The 21,080-nt window shown below is 47.6% G+C and overlaps 1 long non-coding RNA gene across 3 annotated transcripts; it reads right to left on the bottom strand.

The window, feature by feature from the left end:
* Positions 1–15,480: 15,480 nt before the first annotated feature.
* On the bottom strand, positions 15,481–18,954 carry LOC125760395 (uncharacterized). Of its 3 annotated transcripts, XR_007417971.1 has the most exons (4): positions 18,117–18,944; positions 17,991–18,038; positions 17,777–17,896; positions 15,481–17,064 (listed from the first exon to the last, which is right to left on the bottom strand). It is a non-coding gene; the product is annotated as an uncharacterized LOC125760395 (long non-coding RNA). The 3 variants fall into 3 exon arrangements; XR_007417970.1 differs by having other exon boundaries at positions 15,481–17,896; positions 17,991–18,070; positions 18,117–18,954; XR_007417969.1 differs by having other exon boundaries at positions 15,481–17,896; positions 18,117–18,946.
* Between the last annotated feature and the right edge of the window lie 2,126 nt (positions 18,955–21,080).

A 21,080-nucleotide genomic window follows, 5' to 3' on the forward strand; every position in this document is an offset into this window, starting at 1 on the left:
TACACATAAGCGCAGCAGCGAAACATTGGTAAACAGAACTAAACTTGTAACAGCCAAAAGCAGGTGCAACTGAACAGTTGATATTGTCCCACACAGTGCAATTAAATTTAGTTGTGTTATGGAATCCCGGGTAGGCAAAATCAACGAGTTCCTCCACAACAGTATGTCTCACAATTGTGTCCTGGTTATGGAAATACCCAGAATGCTAATTTCGTCCTGCATGCAAAACGCACAATGAAGTCAGTCAAACATATGCATGCAGCAGCTTACCCTGTTTCAGATATTACGACAAATCGGAACATTTGCCAAGCCTGTTTTTGACACTTTCTGCAATGGCGGAATGGTCATTTATACCACCTGCACAAATTCTTATGAGTGACACACACGGTATCTTTAGAAATGTTCACGCATCCGAGGGCGAGCTTGTGAAGCGTTTGCGCGTTTTTAAAACCTTTAGTACCGATGAAAGTGCCATCTGCATTATACGTTTCGTTGCAAGCCCACTTTTGTAGCTGCCGAGCCATTTGTTCTAGAAAGTCTACATAGTTATCAGTGCCATGGTGCAGTTAATAGGTCCCCAACTGCTGCAAGCTCATAGGTAGAAAGGTATGGCACACCAGCAGGCGTTTCTTGTGTGAGGCGGTACCGGACATAATACGCCTATGCTATTTAAAACCCAGCATGCCTGAGTTGGTTACTTGTTTTGTACTGAGCGCACTATGACAGTATGTACTTACAAATGCACATTATCATTTTCATAACCACTGCTATGTTTGTTAGAGCAAGCTTACTCTCTCTTTGCATTTTGCAAGCTAGATGCCTTGGCGGATATCGCTTGGTGTTTAGTCAATGAACTTTTTTCCAGACATGCAGCACTGCACTTTCCCCTGATGTTGGACTTTGGCAAGAGGATGCGCCAGCCAGCAAATGTCCACTAGAATGTGAATGCACCGTGCAGAATTTGCACATTTTCTCCAAACTTGTTGACTATCTTCCGTCCTGATCGGTTGGGACATGCTAGTGTGCACACCATTGAACATTCGGCAAACATTTCACAAGGATTTAATTGGCTTCAGCCCGTGGCAGGAGCACCAGAAAGATGGTAGACAAGTCTGCTATCTCAAAGGCTATGCCTTACCACTGTAGCGGACGCGCCACTAGGAGATGGCGCTATGTGTACCGCATCACGTGACTAGTGGCGGATCAGGCGGGAAGATGCTCTCTGGGACCGGGGAGTGTGATCGTGTCTGTTGATCATTTAAGAAGCGCAAAATGACACGGGGACGAAGCATAGACACACACAGGACAAGCGCTTTGTCCTGTGTGTGTCTATGCTTCGTCCCCGTGTCATTTTGCGCTTCTTAAATGATGAACCATTTCCAACTAGGCCAAACAGCCGTTTCGTGTCTGTTGAGCTAACATGTAGCCGCGCGTGCCCGCGTGCTTTAATCCTTAAGTCATTAAACAGTTGTCGTTATCCGTCTGCTCGTTCGTGTGCTCTGTTCTCGACCACAACATGGTGGCAGCGGCGGGATACGTGGAAGTCACGACAACGCAGTGAAGAAGGCACCGGACAAGTAGGCCTAACAAACGCCGGCACCGCAACACGGAACTTTGCAGCACCCATGGCAACGCCTACAGTGCCCGCAGCTCAACCTGCAACGCCGCTCAACCCTTTCGTCGTCGAACTGCCGGAAAAGCTCGACTTTCGGTAACCCGAGGAGTGGAAGCGGTGGTTTACACGATGGGAAAGGTACCGCGTCATCTGAGGTTTGAAGAAACAAGACGACGAAACCCAGGTGAACACACTCATTTACGCGATGGACCGTGAAGCAGAAGATGTCCTGGCGTCGCTCAAACTTTCCGACGCTGAGAAACTCAACTACGGCGCGGTAACACGAGCGTTCGCGAAATATTTCGTGCCGCGGACGAACGTGATATATGAGCGGGCGAAGTTCAACAGCCGGAAGCAAGAAGCGCATGAGTCAGTCGACGTGTTCGTAACCGAACTCTACAGACTAGCCGAAACCTGCGAGTATGGAGATCTGAAAGAAGAATTGATCCGCGATAGGCTCGTGGTTGGTCTCGCAGACACGCAACTAAGCGAGAAGCTGCAACTTAACGACGAGCTGACTCTTGAAGCCGCCGTCACCGCTGCACGCTACTGAGAAACGATCAAGCAGCAGCAAAAAGATCTACGGCCGCAGCAACAGACGCCTGCGGCTATAGACACCATGCGTGGATGCTCGACGAGCAAAGGAAAGCCAAATCAGCGCTCTCAAAAAACACAGCGCGATCAAACGGCGCTGACGTGCAAGTGGTGTGGCTCAACAACGCACCCACCATCACGCACTATGTGCCTGGCGTGCGGGAAAATATGCAGTGCCTGCGGCAAAAAGGGACACTTTGCCGCCGCGTGCTTGTCTGCCTCTCCGAGGAAGAAAAAGAGCACCCACCAAGCCATTTTGGAAGAGGTTTATTTGGGTCAATTGACTGACCAACAGGACTCTGTGCCGTGGAGGACTGACGTTACAGTAAATGGCTTGCCAATGAAGTTCAAAGTAGACACCGGTGCAGATGTTACCGCTATACCTACAAGCCTCTACAACGAACAAGTCATGGGCAACCTGAAGCAGGCACAGAAACAGCTGCTGGGACCCGGCCGGACCAAAATCACAACAGTGGGTCTGTTCAGCGCAACCTTGTGCTGGAATGGCCGAGTGTGTCAAGAAGTTTACGTGATCGACAAGTTACACGATGCACTTCTCGGACGTCCTGCAATCAAATCATTGGATATCCTTCCAAGCCTCCTCGAAGTCACAGCGTCAACAAGCAAGGTCAGCGACCCTGCCAACATTCTCTGCCACTACCCCAACTTGACTACAGGCCTGGGTCTTCTCAAGACGGAATACAGGTAATATTACTCCCCGATGCCAAGCCAAGCGCTATTACGTATCCGCGGCGAGTACCCCTGCCCATGCTGCCCAGTGTCAAACGTGAGTTGGACATTTCTTTCGGAAGCCACGGAAGTGGCTATTTCGCGCAAAGAAGTGGCTATTTCGCGGTTAAGGGGGTTGCGCTCCCCTTAACCCTCCCCTTGTGTTTTCTTTGCGCGAAATAGCCACTTCCGTGGCTTCCGAAAGAACATGAACCGACTAGCCCGACAACATGTGTTTCTGTGAGTTGGAGAGAATGGAGAACCTTGACCTCATCAGGAAGGTCGACGAGGCCACGGAGTGGTGCGCACCTATGGTAGTCGCGAAAAAGAGAGGAGGTGAGCTTCGAATCTGCGTCGACTTCGGAGGGTTAAACAAGAACATTTTGCGGGAACGAGTCGTAATGCCCACCGTCGACGAATGTTTGGCCAGACTTGCCGGAGCTACATGGTTCAGCAAGCTTGATGCTAGGGCTGGTTATTGGCAAGCTCCGCTAGCACCAGAGTCCCAGAAGTACACCACTTTTCTGATGCCATTCGGTCGGTTTCAGTTCCTCCGATTGCCCTTTGGAATTTCGACAGCACCCGAGTTTTTCCAGAGAGAAATGCTAAGAGTTCTAGAAGGCATTGAAGGCCAAGCGTGTCTACAAGACGACATTATAGTGTTTGGCCCTTCAAGGGAAGAACATGACGCACGACTGCACAAAGTACTGCAGCGCCTGCAAGAAGCTGGCATCACCTTGAACGCAGAAAAATGCGTACTACACCAGCAGTCAGTGAGATTCCTGGGTTGTGTCTGCGAATGGTATCAGTGCCGACCCTGAAAAGGTCAGCGCACTATGTCACCTAGCAGAGCCTACAGATGTAACAGAAGTGAGGTCCTTCTTGGGAATGGCCAACCACTTGGCCAAGTTTCTCCCGGGGCTCTCGCAGCTCACAAAACCGTTACGTGACCTGCTTCACAGCGACGCCGAATGGTGCTGGAACAAGCCACAGCAAGAAAGCTTCAACGTCAAGAAAGCATTGATGACGACTCCAGTGCTTACTCACTACGACCCTTGTAGTCATCACACTGTGTCGGCGGACACATCGTCATACGGTCTTGAAGCAGCCCTCCTTCAAGAGACAGCAGGTCAGAGACTTCCAGTTGCCTATGCCTCAAGATCCCTCTCTGACACGGAGACGCGATATGCGCAAATAGAGAAAGAAGCACTGGCAGTTACATGGGCCTGTGAGCATTTCCACTCCTATCTGCTTGGTCTGCAGTTTCACGTGGAAACCGATCACAAGCCACTAGTGCCATTGCTGTCATCAAGTCACCTGGATGAACTTAGTCCTCGTCTGCAACGGTTCCGTATGAGACTCCTTGAGTTCGATTACACCATTGCCCACATCCAAGGCAAAGAAATGCATACAGCCGATGTGCTCTCAAGGAAACCACAGAAGGAAACGGACAACAGCAGGCCAAGGAGCCTTAGCAAGGCCATCGTAGAACACGAAATTCTCACTGTGCAACTTCTGCCTGCTTCCCACGATATGCTTGAAAAGATAAAGGCAGCACAAGAGAACGATCCTGTTCTAGCAAAAGTTAGGGACTACTGCACGACGTCGTGGCCCAAAGAAGTGGCACTACCTCCAGACGTGCAGAGGTATTCAGAATTTGCCCTTGAACTGACACAAGTGGATGGCATTTTACTCAAAGGCAGCCGCATTGTCATTCCGCCAAGCATGCAAAGTGATGTGCTAGAACACTTGCATGCCGGTCATCAGGGCATTGGGAGATGTAGGGCTCGAGCTACTCAATCGGTGTGGTGGCCAGGCATTAACCAGCACATCCAAAGTTATGTGTCGAGATGCCCTGTCTGTCAACAACACCGTAAACCACACGCCGAGCCTATGATATCCTCCCCACTTCCTAAACACCCATGGGAAGCGATAGGAATCGATCTCTTCTGTGTGGATGGTGTTAACTACCTCGTAGTTGTGGACTACTACTCACGTTTCTTTGAACTCAAAAAGTTGAAGCGTACCACCACAGAGAACATAACACAAGCACTGAGTCAGATCTTCGCGCGCTTTGGGGCACCGGCTATCATACGATCAGACAACGGCCCTCAGTTTGCTTCGGCACAGTTCAAAGCGTTTGTCAAGCAATGGGGATCAAGTCACGTAACCAGCAGCCCCTTCCCTCAGAGCAACGGCGCGGCAGAAAGAACAGTTCAGACTGCTAAACAGCTGATCAAGAAATCGCCGAACATCCACAAGGCTCTGCTCGCGTATAGAGACACGCCAGGGAAAGAAGGATTCACACCAGCGGAACTCTTCATGGGAAGGCGCCTAAGAACTGACGTGCCCGTGGCACCACACGTGCTGAGGCCACAGTGGAGCACCGTAGAATTTACTAAACGAAACGAAGCCTATAAGGTCAAGCAGGGCCAACAATATAATCGGAGACACAGGACCTTGGCAAGAGAGCCCATTCAACCGCAGACAGCCGTCCGCATTTTGTCTGGTGCTCCAACAACAGGGACCGTCATTGGGCCAGCTCACACGCCTCGTTCGTATGTAGTGAGCACACCTGGAGGTCTCACAAGACGCACCAGCAAACATCTCCAGCCGCTACAACCTGTGGCGACAACAAGAAGTGGACGAACCGTAAGAGCTCCGAGTCGGCTTGACCTGTGAAAAGAGCAGGTGGGTCACTTCAAAGAAGAGGAGGTGTCGCGGACGCGCCACTAGGAGATGGCGCTATGTGTACCGCATCACGTGACTAGTGGAGGATCAGGCGGGAAGATGCTCTCTGGGACCGGGGAGTGTGATCGTGTCTGTTGAGCTAACATGTAGCCGCGCGTGCCCGCGTGCTTTAATCCTTAAGTCATTAAACAGTTGTCGTTATCCGTCTGCTCGTTCGTGTGCTCTGTTCTCGACCACGACAACCACCCTGCAACTGCCAAATTAGGCATAGCACACAAACTCAGTGCACCGATTGCAGACAAGGTAATTGAGCAGCCTTTTCCTTTAGAAATAAACTAGTTAACAACATGAAAAGTAATACCCAAGGATTCCAATAAAAAGATGCAGGTCTTATGCGAATTTCTTTTTTTTTTCGAACGTCGATGCATTTGCATGGAGGTAAAGCATCACCTTCGAGATTGGAGTCCAGGAAGTAGTTAGGGGTATTTACGAACCACCGACGCAAACCACTTTCCATTTTTTTTCTTCCTTCAGAAACTAGGCAACTAACAACGCCAAATGCTACTTTGAAGGATGGTGACGATAATACTGAAACTTACTGCAGTATTTGAGCACATATGGATCTGCGGTATGTGCAAAATCTATCTCATACAGAAACGTACCCATCCCTACATGCTTTCAATAACAAGCAACGGAAGAAACTGTTGATGTACTTGATGTTTTTGAGCCTCTAATTCATGATAGAGCATAGCATGCAATGGAAGAATTCAGGAAGCTTGTACATTAACTGCTGACCTAAAACAGCCAGAAAATATTCCGGGATGTCGGTGTTTGTCATAGCAGCCATGCTAATACATGGCAATAGCAGATGGTAATGAAACTGGCATGCTTTCATCCGGGCTCTTCGGCTCGCTCTTGCTAGTAATCTTAGCACTGTTAACGATTACGAGAATCTAAAAAGGAAATTTTCTTTTCCTGGAGGGCTATTGAAGACTGAATGACACAGTTACGCCCTGCCTTCTGTATTTTGCGGGCCTCGAAGATTTCGCGTGTCAACTGGTCGTGGTGGCGGAAAAGAATCCTCATTCTAGAAAATTCTGCAGTGCACCCGCAATCTTGACAGTGCATTGCCAAGTGCGTCGAGCAAACATTACCTCTCGGGTAATTTTGATGCTCCCTCAGTTGCGAGTTTATGCATCGCCCCGACTGCCCAATGTAAGCACTTCCACGCGTGATGGGTATGCTGTAAACAATGCCAATGGCACAAAAACATTCGTGTGCTTAATGGAATATGAATCCTTCACCACTGGGCCTTTTTCCGCACTGCTGTGCAGACATCACCAACTTTATTCTTGGTTGCGAACACCATTTCAATGCCATGACGTCGTCATGAGTTTCTTGCCTTGTAAGAGCATGCGCAGCAAGAGTATTATATGATGTTTCTTCAATAAATTTTTCAGTTGAAAGTCAGCGCTCGTGTTGTGTTTACTCGTCCTTAGTCTATGTTATTTCGCACTGTTTTGCCTCTACCAGCTATGAATTGTTACCAACTCACACAATTTTCAATCATACTCACCTGTAAACCTTCGGCCTAGATTTCTTTTAGTTTGAGCGGTAGTCCTGCCCACGGTTTTTGAACCACGAGAGCCCTATTGTATGTGTTAGGTAAAGCTTCGAACAACGGCTTGAAAATTAAATTTTGAATCACAGCGCAAGTTGCCCTCATTAAAGCCAGACCGACGGAAAAGCTGTGTCCCCTTGAACTTCATGTCTGGCTTCTTGGCAGAGCAGCGGCTGTGTCCATTAAGCTAATGAAAAAAAGCCCATGAGCAAGTGAAGTGGGGACAAGGGCGTCCACAGAAATTTTTCCAGGGGGGTGCATCCATGGGGGGGGGGGGGTTCACTACCGTGACTTGACCGGCAAGGTTAGTCAATAATATGTAATAACGTGCAAAGTTGGCTGGCAATCCTGAAGGCCGTTTCACACGGATATGCGGACCTTTTGTGTGCTAACGAACGTGTGCAGCTTATTGCTACTGCATAGAAAGATATTATCCGAAATTCCAGGGGGGGGGGCAGCCGCCCCCCCTTGCACCCCCCTCCGGACGCCCATGAGTGGGGACACTACAGCTCATTGTTTTATTAAATGGTTTTTGTTTAACGTTCGCAGATCAGTTTTTGTGCACTGATTAGTACACCACTTCTGACATATTTCGCAATGGTCAAACGAAGAGTATGCACGAACAAAGTGTACTTAAATACAGCTCTACAGCTCCAACTTTCTCCATGGGCTCGAATCCTACTCCAAAGTGTTACGACTGCACTCGCAGCATGGGCACCAGCGCAAATAAAAGTTTTTTTGCACACTAATGTACAAGCGAAGAGCTAGCTTATTGCATTCGTTCTCATAAGTGTGCGTCGCAAACCTTTTACTAGTTCAACTCTAGGGCAAGAAAGTAAACAAATTGAACGGTGTTCCTAGGCTCCAAGAAAATACAAAAACTGTCACGCTGAAAATAGTTCTAAGTAGAGACGCGTACTGCGTGGAGAAATTTCATCGTCGCGCGTAGAAAACACCGCAGAACAAGGAATGCAAGAACTTACCTTGACGTGAGTTGACACCGGCGCGAAGCGCGTTTAGGGACAAGTGGAGCTAGGAGCGATCTCCTCCTCAGTACCTAGGCCAGCGGCCGTCTTAGCGCGTTTCAGGCTGATGATGATGATGATGAGTTGTGGCCGTACACTTTAGATCGGGTGGACGCATGATCGCGTCCTAGCCGGAGAAGACAAAGAGAAAAAAAAAAGGAAAAAAGAAGGAAAGGCAGGAAGGCTAAGACAGAACGGGGCGGAGATTGCAGTCATCGTCTCACTAATGTCAGATGGATGGATGGATGCTATGAGCGTCCCCTTTAAAACGGGGTGGTGACATGTCTGCCACCAGGCTCGGAGAAAGAAAAAAAAAGAAAAAAAAAAGCTTCCTTGTTTCATGTTGGCCTAATACCTTATCTACATTGATTAAATCTATGTTATTATACCAAAAAAATATAAATTCACGGTCCATCTCTCTGCCTCTTAAGGCAGAATGACCTTATTTTTTCCCCCATTATTTATTTTTGTTCTTTATCTCTACTTTTCTGCCACCAATACTCTAACCGTCTCTTACTTATTTCTATCGCGGACGTGTGCAGCTTTCCATTCTTGTCCCTAAAACCCAAGGCTTCATGTAGACCCGTGCCTACACGTATCCCCATGGGTGAATATCGCCACATTCAATCAGTACATGTTCCATCGTTTCCTTAGTTTCCCCGCAGCATGTACATTGTTCTTCTTCGTTACTGAATCTCGCTTTATAACTACGCGTTCTAAGGCAGCCCGACCTTGCTTCAAACAGTAAAGCGCTTCCCCTTGAATTATCATAAAACCTTTCCCTCCTTATTTCGTTTTTTCCCTTTCGGTAGTTACTCAGAGCCGGCTTCTTTTCCATCGCTGCCATCCAATAAGTGCTCTCCGCCTCTCTGACCTTCCGCTTAATGCTCCTTGTTGCCATATCGCCCGCACTGCTAGCCGTATATTTACTGGTGAGCCTCCTAGTTCTTTTTCTCCACTGCGTGTCAACGCTTTTTCTATACAAATACCTGAAAACCTTCTCTGCCCATCTACTGTTCTTCATTTTCCTCTACAGCCTCTCTTCGAATCTCATTTTGCTCTGAGCTTCCCTCACTTCAAAGCCTGTCCATCCCATATCACCCTTTACAGCCTCATTTGTCGTCTTCCCGTGAGCGCCCAACGCGAGGCGGCCCACCGTCCTTTGATTTACATCCATTCCTGATTGTACCTCTGATTTCATGCACACTACTGAGTTCCCAAATGTAAGCCCCGGGACCATCACACCCTTCCACAGCCCTCGAAGCACCTCGTACCTGTTGTACCCCCATAAAGCTCTGTGCTTCATAATTGCAGCATTCCTCTTTTCCTTTGCTACCGATGCTTTCTCTTGTACCTCCATATATCTATCCCCCTCATTTACCCATACTCCGAGGTACTTGTACTCGCTTACCCTCGGTATTTTTTGGCCCTGTATAAAGACCGTATGGTCTTCGTGATCATTGAATACCATCAATCCACATTTTGTTGCACTAAATCCTAGTCCTAGAGCCTCACATTCCCTTCGGCATATATCTGCCAGTCGCTGTATATCATCTTGACTGTCCGCAAATAAGACAATATCATCAGCATAAAATAGACCTGGAAGCTTCTGCTCAACCATCGTGCCGACCTGCTTGTGTGACAAATTAAATCCAATGTTGCTACCTTCTAGCGCTTTTTCCATCCTCACTATGTACAGCATGAATAACAGCGGGGACAAAGAACATCCCTGACTCAGCCCCTTGCTAATTTCAACGCTGTCCTTGCTACTTATTCCTTCCCATTCTATACAAACTGTATTTTCTCGGTATATTTCCCTCAAAAGATGTATACAGTCGTCACCTATGCCCACTTCTTTCAGTATATCCCACAAAATTTCCTGATTAACGTTGTCATACGCCCCGGTAATATCTAGATAAGCTACGTATAATGGCCTGTTTTCTATTTTCGATATTTCTATACACTGGGTAAGAACAAACAGATTATCGTCTAACCGCCTGTCAATTCGAAATCCATTCTGAAGTTCTCCCAAAATATCATTTTGTTCTACCCACGCTTCTATTTTTAATTTTACTGCCTGCATCGCCAACCTGTATAGCACCGATGTAATGGTTAGCGGTCTATGCGAGCGAATGTTATCCTTTTCTCCCTTGCCTTTATAGATTAAGTTCATTCTACTTTTTCGCCAACTGTCTGGTATTTCCCTCTCCTGTAAGCACTTTTCTACGGCTTTCAGCAGTGCTTCTTTAGTTTTATGTCCGAGTTCGTTAATGAGGCTGACGGGAACCCCATCTAAGCCCGGAGTAGTGCGCTTAGGAATTTTTCCTTCGGCCTTCTTCCAATTGAAATTCTCTAGTACTACATCTTCGTCGGTTGCACTCCTTTGCGTACTTTTACTCACTGGGGGAATCCCCTGGGCGACCTTTTTAAACGAATCAGCTGTTATCTTTCGGATGTAACCTAGCGCTTCATACCCTTCCAATTGATTTCCTCCTTCATCTACCATATGTTGTTGCATTGTGACAGACTTCCTACCCAGCGCTTTTAGGTGGCTCCAAAATATCCTAGGCGCGGCCTTCTTCTTTTCGCGAATCTCTGTCATCCAGCGTTCACTTTCACCTTTAATTTCACCTTAAGATGGATGGATGGATGGATGCTATGAGCGTCCCCTTTATAACGGGGCGGTGACATGTCTGCCACCATGCTCGAAGAAAAAGGAAAAACTTCCTTGTTTCATGCTGGCCTAATACCTTGTCTACATTGATTAAATCTATCTTATTATACCAAAAATATTTATAAATTCACGGTCTATCTCTCTGCCTCTTAAGGCAGAATGACCTTATCCCCCCCCCCCCATTATTTATTTTTGTACTTTATCTCTACTCTTCTGCCACCAATACTCTAACCGTCTCTTACTTATTTCTATCGCGGACGTGTTCAGCTTTCCATTGTTGTCCCTAAAACCCAAGGCTTCCTGTAGACTCGTGCCCACACGTATACCTGGGTGAATATCGCCACATTCAATCAGTACATGTTCCATCGTTTCCCTAGTTCCCCCGCAGCATGTACAGTGTTCGTCTTCGTTACTGAATCTCGCTTTATAGCTTCGCGTTCTAAGGCAGCCCGACCTTGCTTCAAACAGTAAAGCGCTTCCCCTTGAATTATCATAAAACCTTTCCCTCCTTATTTCGTTTTTTCCCTTTCGGTAGTTACTCAGAGCCGGCTTCTTTTCCATCGCTGTCATCCAATAAGTCCTCTCCGCCTCCCTGACCTTCCGCTTAATGCTCCCTGTTGCCATATCGCCCGCACTGCTAGCCGTATATTTACTGGTGAGCCTCCTAGTTCTCTTTCTCCACTGCGTGTCAACGCTTTTTCTATACAAATACCTGAAAACCTTCTCTGCCCATCTACTGTTCTTCATTTTCCTCTGCAGCCTCTCTTCGAATCTCATTTTGCTCTGAGCTTCCCTCACTTCAATGCCTGTCCATCCCATATCACCCTTTACAGCCTCATTTGTCGTCTTCCCGTGAGCGCCCAACGCGAGGCGGCCCACCGTCCTTTGATTTACATCCATTCCTGATTGTACCTCTGATTTCATGCACACTACTGAGTTCCCAAATGTAAGCCCCGGGACCATCACACCCTTCCACAGCCCTCGAAGCACCTCGTACCTGTTGTACCCCCATAAAGCTCTGTGCTTCATAATTGCAGCATTCCTCTTTTCCTTTGCTACCGATGCTTTCTCTTGTACCTCCATATATCTATCCCCCTCATTTACCCATACTCCGAGGTACTTGTACTCGCTTACCCTCGGTATTTTTTGGCCCTGTATAAAGACCGTATGGTCTTCGTGATCATTGAATACCATCAATCCACATTTTGTTGCACTAAATCCTAGTCCTAGAGCCTCACATTCCCTTCGGCATATATCTGCCAGTCGCTGTATATCATCTTGACTGTCCGCAAATAAGACAATATCATCAGCATAAAATAGACCTGGAAGCTTCTGCTCAACCATCGTGCCGACCTGCTTGTGTGACAAATTAAATCCAATGTTGCTACCTTCTAGCGCTTTTTCCATCCTCACTATGTACAGCATGAATAACAGCGGGGACAAAGAACATCCCTGACTCAGCCCCTTGCTAATTTCAACGCTGTCCTTGCTACTTATTCCTTCCCATTCTATACAAACTGTATTTTCTCGGTATATTTCCCTCAAAAGATGTATACAGTCGTCACCTATGCCCACTTCTTTCAGTATATCCCACAAAATTTCCTGATTAACGTTGTCATACGCCCCGGTAATATCTAGATAAGCTACGTATAATGGCCTGTTTTCTATTTTCGATATTTCTATACACTGGGTAAGAACAAACAGATTATCGTCTAACCGCCTGTCAATTCGAAATCCATTCTGAAGTTCTCCCAAAATATCATTTTGTTCTACCCACGCTTCTATTTTTAATTTTACTGCCTGCATCGCCAACCTGTATAGCACCGATGTAATGGTTAGCGGTCTATGCGAGCGAATGTTATCCTTTTCTCCCTTGCCTTTATAGATTAAGTTCATTCTACTTTTTCGCCAACTGTCTGGTATTTCCCTCTCCTGTAAGCACTTTTCTACGGCTTTCAGCAGTGCTTCTTTAGTTTTATGTCCGAGTTCGTTAATGAGGCTGACGGGAACCCCATCTAAGCCCGGAGTAGTGCGCTTAGGAATTTTTCCTTCGGCCTTCTTCCAATTGAAATTCTCTAGTACTACATCTTCGTCGGTTGCACTCCTTTGCGTACTTTTACTCACTGGGGGAATCCCCTGGGCGACCTTTTTAAACGAATCAGCTGTTATCTTTCGGATGTAACCTAGCGCTTCATACCCTTCCAATTGATTTCCTCCTTCATCTACCATATGTTGTTGCATTGTGACAGACTTCCTACCCAGCGCTTTTAGGTGGCTCCAAAATATCCTAGGCGCGGCCTTCTTCTTTTCGCGAATCTCTGTCATCCAGCGTTCACTTTCACCTTTAATTTCACCTTAAGACCCTTTTCATAAATACGCCACCTGACGGTGGGCTTTTCGTCAGTTTCGCTTCGCAAAGGAGCGTGGGATAGCCAGCGCCATCGTGAGGGCATGGAAAGCGAGCAGTCAAATGCGTGAGTGCTGTGACGTTTGTGTTGGCGGCTAGTTCTCCGTGTCATCCGCCGAAATCTCACCGTTTGCGTGCTTGAACGAGCTCTTAGTACTCTCCGTTGGTCTTTCTGAGGTGCTTCCGCTGCACAATGAGCAACATTTTGTACCCTTCAACGGTTTGGACGAGCAGTTTGGCTCGACTGCCGCGGTTGCGGGACCGTGACCACAGCCAACTTGCGTGCGCGCCCGGACCGGGAAAGAAAGGCTCGCCGAAGCTACAAACTTCTCACCGAAGGAAAGGAAGGACGTCACTGTCGCGGAACAACGCGACCGCAACCGGTGAAAATCCTGTCTGCCGCGAGCCACACCACGCAACTATTTTCCGGACGCCACGCGTTGGGTATATTTGTATGCAGTGGCGTAGCAAGGGAGTGGGGGGGGGGGGGGCACACCGGGCCCATGCCCTCCCCCGGAATCTTTTTTTTGCCATGGCACACAGAGCACAAAATGACAGAGTGTAATGTATGGGGCAGCGCTAGAACGAATACAAGGACGCGCATGTCCTGTCTTTTCTCGTCCTTGTATGCGTTCTAGCACTGCCCCATACATTACACTATGAACCCTAACCAACTCGTCCACCTTTCCGTTATTCCACAAAATGACACTCGACCACATCTGCCTGCCCGGCCCCCACTTCAGATCAAGGTGGTGCCCCCCCCCCCCCACCCGAAAAAAATTTCTGCCTACGCCCCTGTTTGTATGTACTAAAAAATGTTGACACGTGGCTTACGATATGCAAGTACTGTCTCTACTAAATGAACGGTACGCAACTTCATTTTTATTTTTCTGGTTGGCCTTACGAATCCTCGCAGTATTTCTGCACAAACAATCTATCGCAATTCACCGCATGCAGGCACTCGGGAGAAGACTATTCATTCGTAAAAGCAAGGCTACACATGGCTCTGTGAAATATGCACGTCCATATCTGTAGCGCGTTTACAAACGGCGTCCTTCGATCCGCACGTCCGTTTGACATCACGTACGGAGAGAGAGCACGTGCGTTTGTTGTTCAAGTTTTATCGCGTACCTTATCGCTGTTCTCGTCGCGATATCCTCGATGGTGGCACATGGGAACGCAGCACGTCTGCACCATTGCAGCACGCCGTCTCTACGAAAAACGTTGATGACAGTTCACGCTTCGGCGGCGCTGAAATGTCACGCACTGGCACGTTGCCGAAGCCTGCGTCGTCTGCTGCGGTGCCCTCACAATGGCGGCAGACTGTAGTTTGCGTGCGCGGCGCTAGGGGCGCCCTTTTTCGAAAAGGGCAGCTATGGAGAAAAAACCGGCTTTGAGTAACTACCGAAAGGGCAAAAATGAAATAAGGAGGGAGGCATTTTACGACAGTTCAATGGGAAGCGCTTTACTGTTTGAAGCGAGATCGGGTTGCCTTAGAACGGGTAGTTATAAAGCGAGATTCAGTAAAGAAGAAGAACAACGCACGTGCTGCGGGGAAGATCAGCCCAGACAACGCAAAGGCATCCTAGGGACATCCAAATGACATCCCTTTTGGGAGTTCGGGACATCCAAAAGACGTCCCACACAAGGTGGAAAAACATCCCAAGTGATACAAAAAAAGACCTTTTTGGGATGTCCCAAAACTGCATGCGTGTGGGATGTTATTGGGACATGTGGCCACTTTTTACTGCAGGATTATTTCGAAAGGGTGGGACATCTGCTCCCATAACATGTTAACTTGCTTCATCGCGCTCGACCACCCCCTACCTGAGAGAGCCAGTTGCCTCTCTAGGAAAGCATATTCCTCGTCCAACCAACCCATTTTTTTTCACATAGATAACTAGATAACTTAAAACCAAGTCATGTGTTCAGAAACCAAGCAACATGCATGGAACATCAAGTGACCAGCAAAAATGATTTATTGCCTCACTATTATATGGCACTACAATCATGCCGAGAAGGACAGAGAACTTGGTATTGATGAGCGTGTAGTCTAAGATGCACACTTTCGAGTGAAGGGCCTTCCATGGCGTCCAGCAAAAGGGCTTGCAGAGGCAGCTGAGGACAACAAAAACAAAGCCTGCATGTATGTATACGTACTGCACACAACATGCATGAAAATGGTGAACAACAGGAACATAGCATGACTATATTGTCTTATGTCTCCTGAGACAGGGTTAAACCTCATTCCAGATGCACAAGTGCCTGCTTTTACTTATTGCTTTGTCAACACTAGAATCATGAGAACTCTGTATTTATGAGCATGACATCTGGGGTGCACGCTTTCAAACGCAGAGCATTCCAGCTGGCGTCCAACAGCAGGGCTCGCAGAGGCAGCTGAGAACAAAAACAAAGCCTTAATGTACATGTCCATACTGCACACACAAACGCACAAAGATGGTGCACAACGGGGATATAGCATGCCTATTTTGTCCTGTGTGTGTGTTAAGAGGTTAAAGGGACCGACAACCAACTTTTATGGTACCTATTTTCTTTAACGCGACAGAAAGCTTACCAGTCAGAGTGTATAATCAAGGAATGGTGATGTGGAAAATGCCGTGAAACATTTGTAATTCGAATTTTTCTATCTGCGACGGATATGAAGTCGTATACACACGTGACAAGACATGATGCAAACAGTGAGCGTGACAGCGGTTCGTGTTCGAGCGCGGCGGTTTACTGCGTGTGTGTGTACTCGCGCGCATGCGCTGCGGCTCGACATGGTCCACTGGCTACCGCGAAGGCAGCGCCGTTACTTGTCACCATGCAACTCCTTTTACCTCATAAGCAGCACAGAATAGAGCGGGGATGGATAGTAATATACATACTAATATTTTTAGGACCAATAATGGCACACATGACGGTATCAGACTACGTGACTTTGTACAGCAAAGTGATCAACTCCGCAATCTAGCTTCAAGGCTCTTGCGATAGGTTGCACAACATGCCTTTTTTTGTTACTTTTAAACACAATTTAGAGATATAAATCCTACTCACAGCGCGAAAAGGATGCTGGAATATGTCAGTATATAGCGCGGTCTTTTCATTTCTGACAGGATCTAATCACAAGTTCTGGCCAGTTGTCGGTCCCTTCTCCTTTAAGCCTGGTTCATACTGAAGTGCTTGTAAACAACAATGCACAATTTTACTTATTGCTTTACCAACGAAATTCATGCCAGGAATGACAAAGGAATTGGTATTTACGAGCATGACGTCCAAGGTGCACGCGTTTAAACACAGAGCCTCCCAGCTGTTGTCCAGGAGCGGGGTTCGCAGAGGCAGCTGAGGAAAACAAAAACAAATCCTTCATGTATATGCATATCCACTGCAAGCACAAATATGCATGAAAGTGGCGCACAAAACAAACATAGCACAACTGTGTTGTTGCATGTCTGCTAGTTTAAGAGGAGTAAAACCTGCTTCATAATTACTTGCTCATAAGCAGAAATTTCTCCTTTTAGCTTACTCTAATTATGTCGGTTACGACTTTCGCATTTACAAGCATGAAGTCTAAGCTGCACGTTTTCCGTCTCGTAACCTGCATGCCTATGTCCAGGAAGCTGAGCACATTCTATGTCATTACCGGTAGGCAAAGGTGCAGACATTTGGGGTAAAGGTGCACACCAGGGGCACCACTACTAGAAGCAGCTGAAAAAAAAAGAAAAAAGATCATGTAATATGTGTACACAGCTAGCACATGCAAAAAGAATATCATTGAGCAACAGTGCATATCACAAATGTGCTACATTTGTTTGGAAGTAAAACCTACTTGACAAACAGAGTGGGCTAGTTGGTCATTTCGGTTGTGTGAAACTACTTGACTGCTGGTAAAGGATGAAAACAACATGCACTGAAAAAAGGCGGAGGTATCGGGAAGCCAGACAAGGTGCCAGTTGCTAATATGCACCAAGTGACTGAGCAACAGGTTCTGCTGCTTCATAGAGATGTAGCAGAAACACCAACATACATTTTTCAGTTTCTTGTTTCAGTAAGACAAAAATCATGATCATAATCACAAACGATACGGTATATACCAGTACAAAACTGGGCTGTGCCCTTTTCTTCTGATAACCGGCTAACTGATGGCCAGCAGCAGGACTCACACGTGCAACTGAATAAAAGAATAGCAAGAATATGCGCTGTTTTGAACATAAGTTCTGGCTTTTCTTACAAATGGTGTCATAATGAGAGCAAAAAATTTGGTACTGGGCATAAACTGAGGGCAAGCCAGTCTTGTGTGCAGCAATGCTTAATTCATGTCCACAGCCCACTACAAATGGTTAAACTTGACACATGCATTTGACCATTCCAATTTTTTTTACGTTTATGTCAGTTGCCGTGGAAAACATGTACAACAAACCTTTGAAGTTTTTTTCTTTGTCGTCCAGGACTTCTGATCGTTCTCCACGGCACTACGCACGCGCCGGCTTGCAGTTATTCGAGGCAGATCAGCCATGTGTTCCACGATCGCGGTGTCAATCTACACACGTGGCCGACAATAACAACATATCAGCATTGTGAGCTTAACAGTTTCTGCGGAAGATAAACCAAATCGCGTCACAAATAAAACTTACTCCCACGTGCCATTCTTGCTGCGAGGGTCCAGTTCAGCGTACGCCAACCTGCGCGCGGTGGGGAGCCAAAGAAGAAAGTGCTAAGAACGTGCTGATTGCAGTAATCCGGGCATGTCAAGTACTTACCGAAGAGGTGGAAAAACGTTGAAATCGGCAAGATCTTGCAACCAGGCAAACACCTACGGCATGCGCGCTTGTGATTTTTCGACGAAACGTCACGGATCAAACACCTAAAAACGAGGCCAACGAAGAGTCTGATCTATCCGAACTCCAAACACGCCGGGCGCCATGATGGCGATGGCAATGTCTGCGCAGTGCTCGCAGCAAATCGTCCACTATTTGAGCAGGTGTTGGCTCGCAATAAGCGCAATTAAAGAACAATTGCGTATTAAACCTAAGAAAGAAAACAATAAAATAACAATATTTCATTCAATTCTTCTAAAGTTAATATGTCGGTGTTTTTATAAATACGACACCACCACACCACCGCTCGTGCGGTGCGGCCGCCGTTCTCTGATCTTTCACGAAAAGCACGGCGTGCGTGGCGCGAGTACGTGCGCCGTACCGCTGTACCGCCTTTACCAAGTGCAACACTTGCTCACGCAGACAGCAATCGATCCCTCGTCCTCATAACGGCGCGACATTTAGAAAGAAACAAAAAAAAACAAACTAACACTTTCACAAAAAACGCGGATATATTGTTTTTCATGTGCATGTAGATATGCAATTGTGCACGCGCGCCAACCATGCTCTCCGGCGGAGTTGCTGTTTCCGATTGTTTAGGATCGCCAATTTTCAACACGGTAGCTTATTTCACCGCTAACTTGAAGTTCCGATCAGATCCTACAAGGGATGTTTTAGGAATGATCCCTATGCACATGTCTAAAGGACATCCTAAAAACCACCTTGTTGGGATGTGGGACGTTTGGACTTTTTTGGGAAGTCCCTGGGATGTAGTGTGTTGTCTGGGAGGAAACGGCGGAGCATGTTCTGATTGAATGTGGAGACATCCACCCAGGTGTACGTTTGGGCACGAGCCTACATGACTGACGCCTTGGGTTTTAGAGACAATGGAAAACCGAACACACCCGCGATTGAAATATAAGTAAGAGACGGTTAGAGTATTGGTGGCAGAAAACTAGAGAGAAAGGACAAAAATAAATATTGGAAAAAAATAAGGACATTCTGCCGTAAAGGGCAGAGAACGGAGCTGAAAAAAGTTTATTTTTTTCTTCTGGAGTAAAATAGTTTTAATTAAGTAAAGACACTAGGCCAACGCTAAGAAAAAAAAGTAAGTTTTTTTTGCTTTTTTTTTTTTGTCGAGCCTGGTGGCACACTTGTCACCGCCCCGTTATAAAGAGGACGCTCATAGCATCCATCCATCCAACCATCCATCCGGTGTCAGATGACTCAAATCCCAGTGCCAGTGGGAGCGTGGTGCCCTCTGTTGGTCGTGGCGTCAGTTGCGTACACTTGAGAAGTATGTGTTCTGTCGTCTCCTCCTCGCTCCCGCAGACCCTGCAAAGTGCCATCTGTACGTCTGGATCGGCGTCAAAGTGTCGCTGGTAGGACAGTGTGCGAAGCGCTCCCGCCCGAGCCTCAAAGAGCAGCGTACTGCCGACACTATTATCGTATAGTGGCTCCGCGGAGATTTCGCCCTTGTGCTCGCAGTACAGTGCCATCGTGGTCTTTCTCTGTGCATTCGCACTCCACTGGGCGTTTTCCGCTTGGCGTACCAAGGTCCGTATGGCAGTCTTGCGCTCGGCGGCCTCACCCTCAGTGCGTGCCAGGAAGCCGTATTTTCGGCGCAGGGTTTGCACACGGGCGCACCACTGTGTCCGGATGCCAACGATATTGATATATCGGAATAGTTTCCGGGCCCACCTGGTATCGTCCATGTTGCGGAGGCGCGCCTCATAGCCGACTTTGCTCTGTGCCTCGCGGGCCTCAAACGCCGACCATCCAATGTCTCCCTGAATCGCCTCTACAGCAACTCGCCCGTGGCAGCCAAGCGCTAGCCTGCCTACCGCGCGCTGTCCACGTTCGAGCCACTCTCTTGTATTGGCGGAAAGGCACAGGATGGCGTTTGCGAAAGTCAGGCCCGGTACATGTACGGATTTCCACAGGTCACGAACAAGCACATAACGGTTGCATCCCCATAGACACTGCCGTCGCAGGATGTTGCACGCACGGGTTGATGCTATCTTCAAATGTTTCTCATGTGCCTCGTGTATGTCCCCTTCCGTGGTTAGGATCACTCCTAGGTACCTGTACTGTACGGCTTGAGGGATGATATCACCCTTGGGTATAGCATCACCTCTGGTGTGTCGGCAGATGAGCCTGAGAAACGAAGCACAGCTGATTTGGCGGGGTTGGGGTGAGTTGGGTGAGCTGAGTTGGGGTGGCGCCGCCTGGTGGGAGGCGTGGATGACGTCATGGCAAGGACTCTTCGACGCCCGCCGTGACGCGCCGGCATATCACGCGCTTGCTTCGTGCGCTGTTCCGCTGTTTACGTTCGCTTTTTGCCTGTCTCAAGCTTTCAGATGAATGGCGAAAACAGCATTGATAATGTTTCTAGTAAAACAACAGAAAGTCATATGCGTTTTTTTTTTCACAGTCCCCAACGGTGCCCGCGCCGTCGTGCACACTTTGAAAGGCTAACTTCGGGGATGGGTCTGATTCCCGACCACAGCAGCTGCATTCCGACGGGTGTGAAAAGCAACATCCCACCGCTTAGATACAGGAGCACGTTAAAGAATTCGAGGCCGTCAAATTAATCTGCAGCGCGTCTCACAATCGTGTCGTGGTCCTGACACGCAAGACACCAAGCTTATTCACATTATAAGGTTGCGTTGTTCACGGGCGATTCCTTTAAAAATATGATGGCTTCTCCTCCACAAGTGTTATTTGCATCCAGGGGCGTAGCCAGAAATTTTTTTCGGGGGGGGGGGGGGTTCAACCATACATTATGGATGTTCGTGCGTGCGTTTGTATGTGTGCGTGTATATATACACAAGCAAAACTGAAAAATTTCGGGGGGGTTTGAACCCCCCCCAACCCCCCCCCCTTGGCTACGCCCCTGTTTGCATC

The sequence above is a fragment of the Rhipicephalus sanguineus genome, chromosome 11 (genome assembly GCF_013339695.2).
Source record: "Rhipicephalus sanguineus isolate Rsan-2018 chromosome 11, BIME_Rsan_1.4, whole genome shotgun sequence".
Taxonomy (NCBI): domain Eukaryota; kingdom Metazoa; phylum Arthropoda; class Arachnida; order Ixodida; family Ixodidae; genus Rhipicephalus; species Rhipicephalus sanguineus.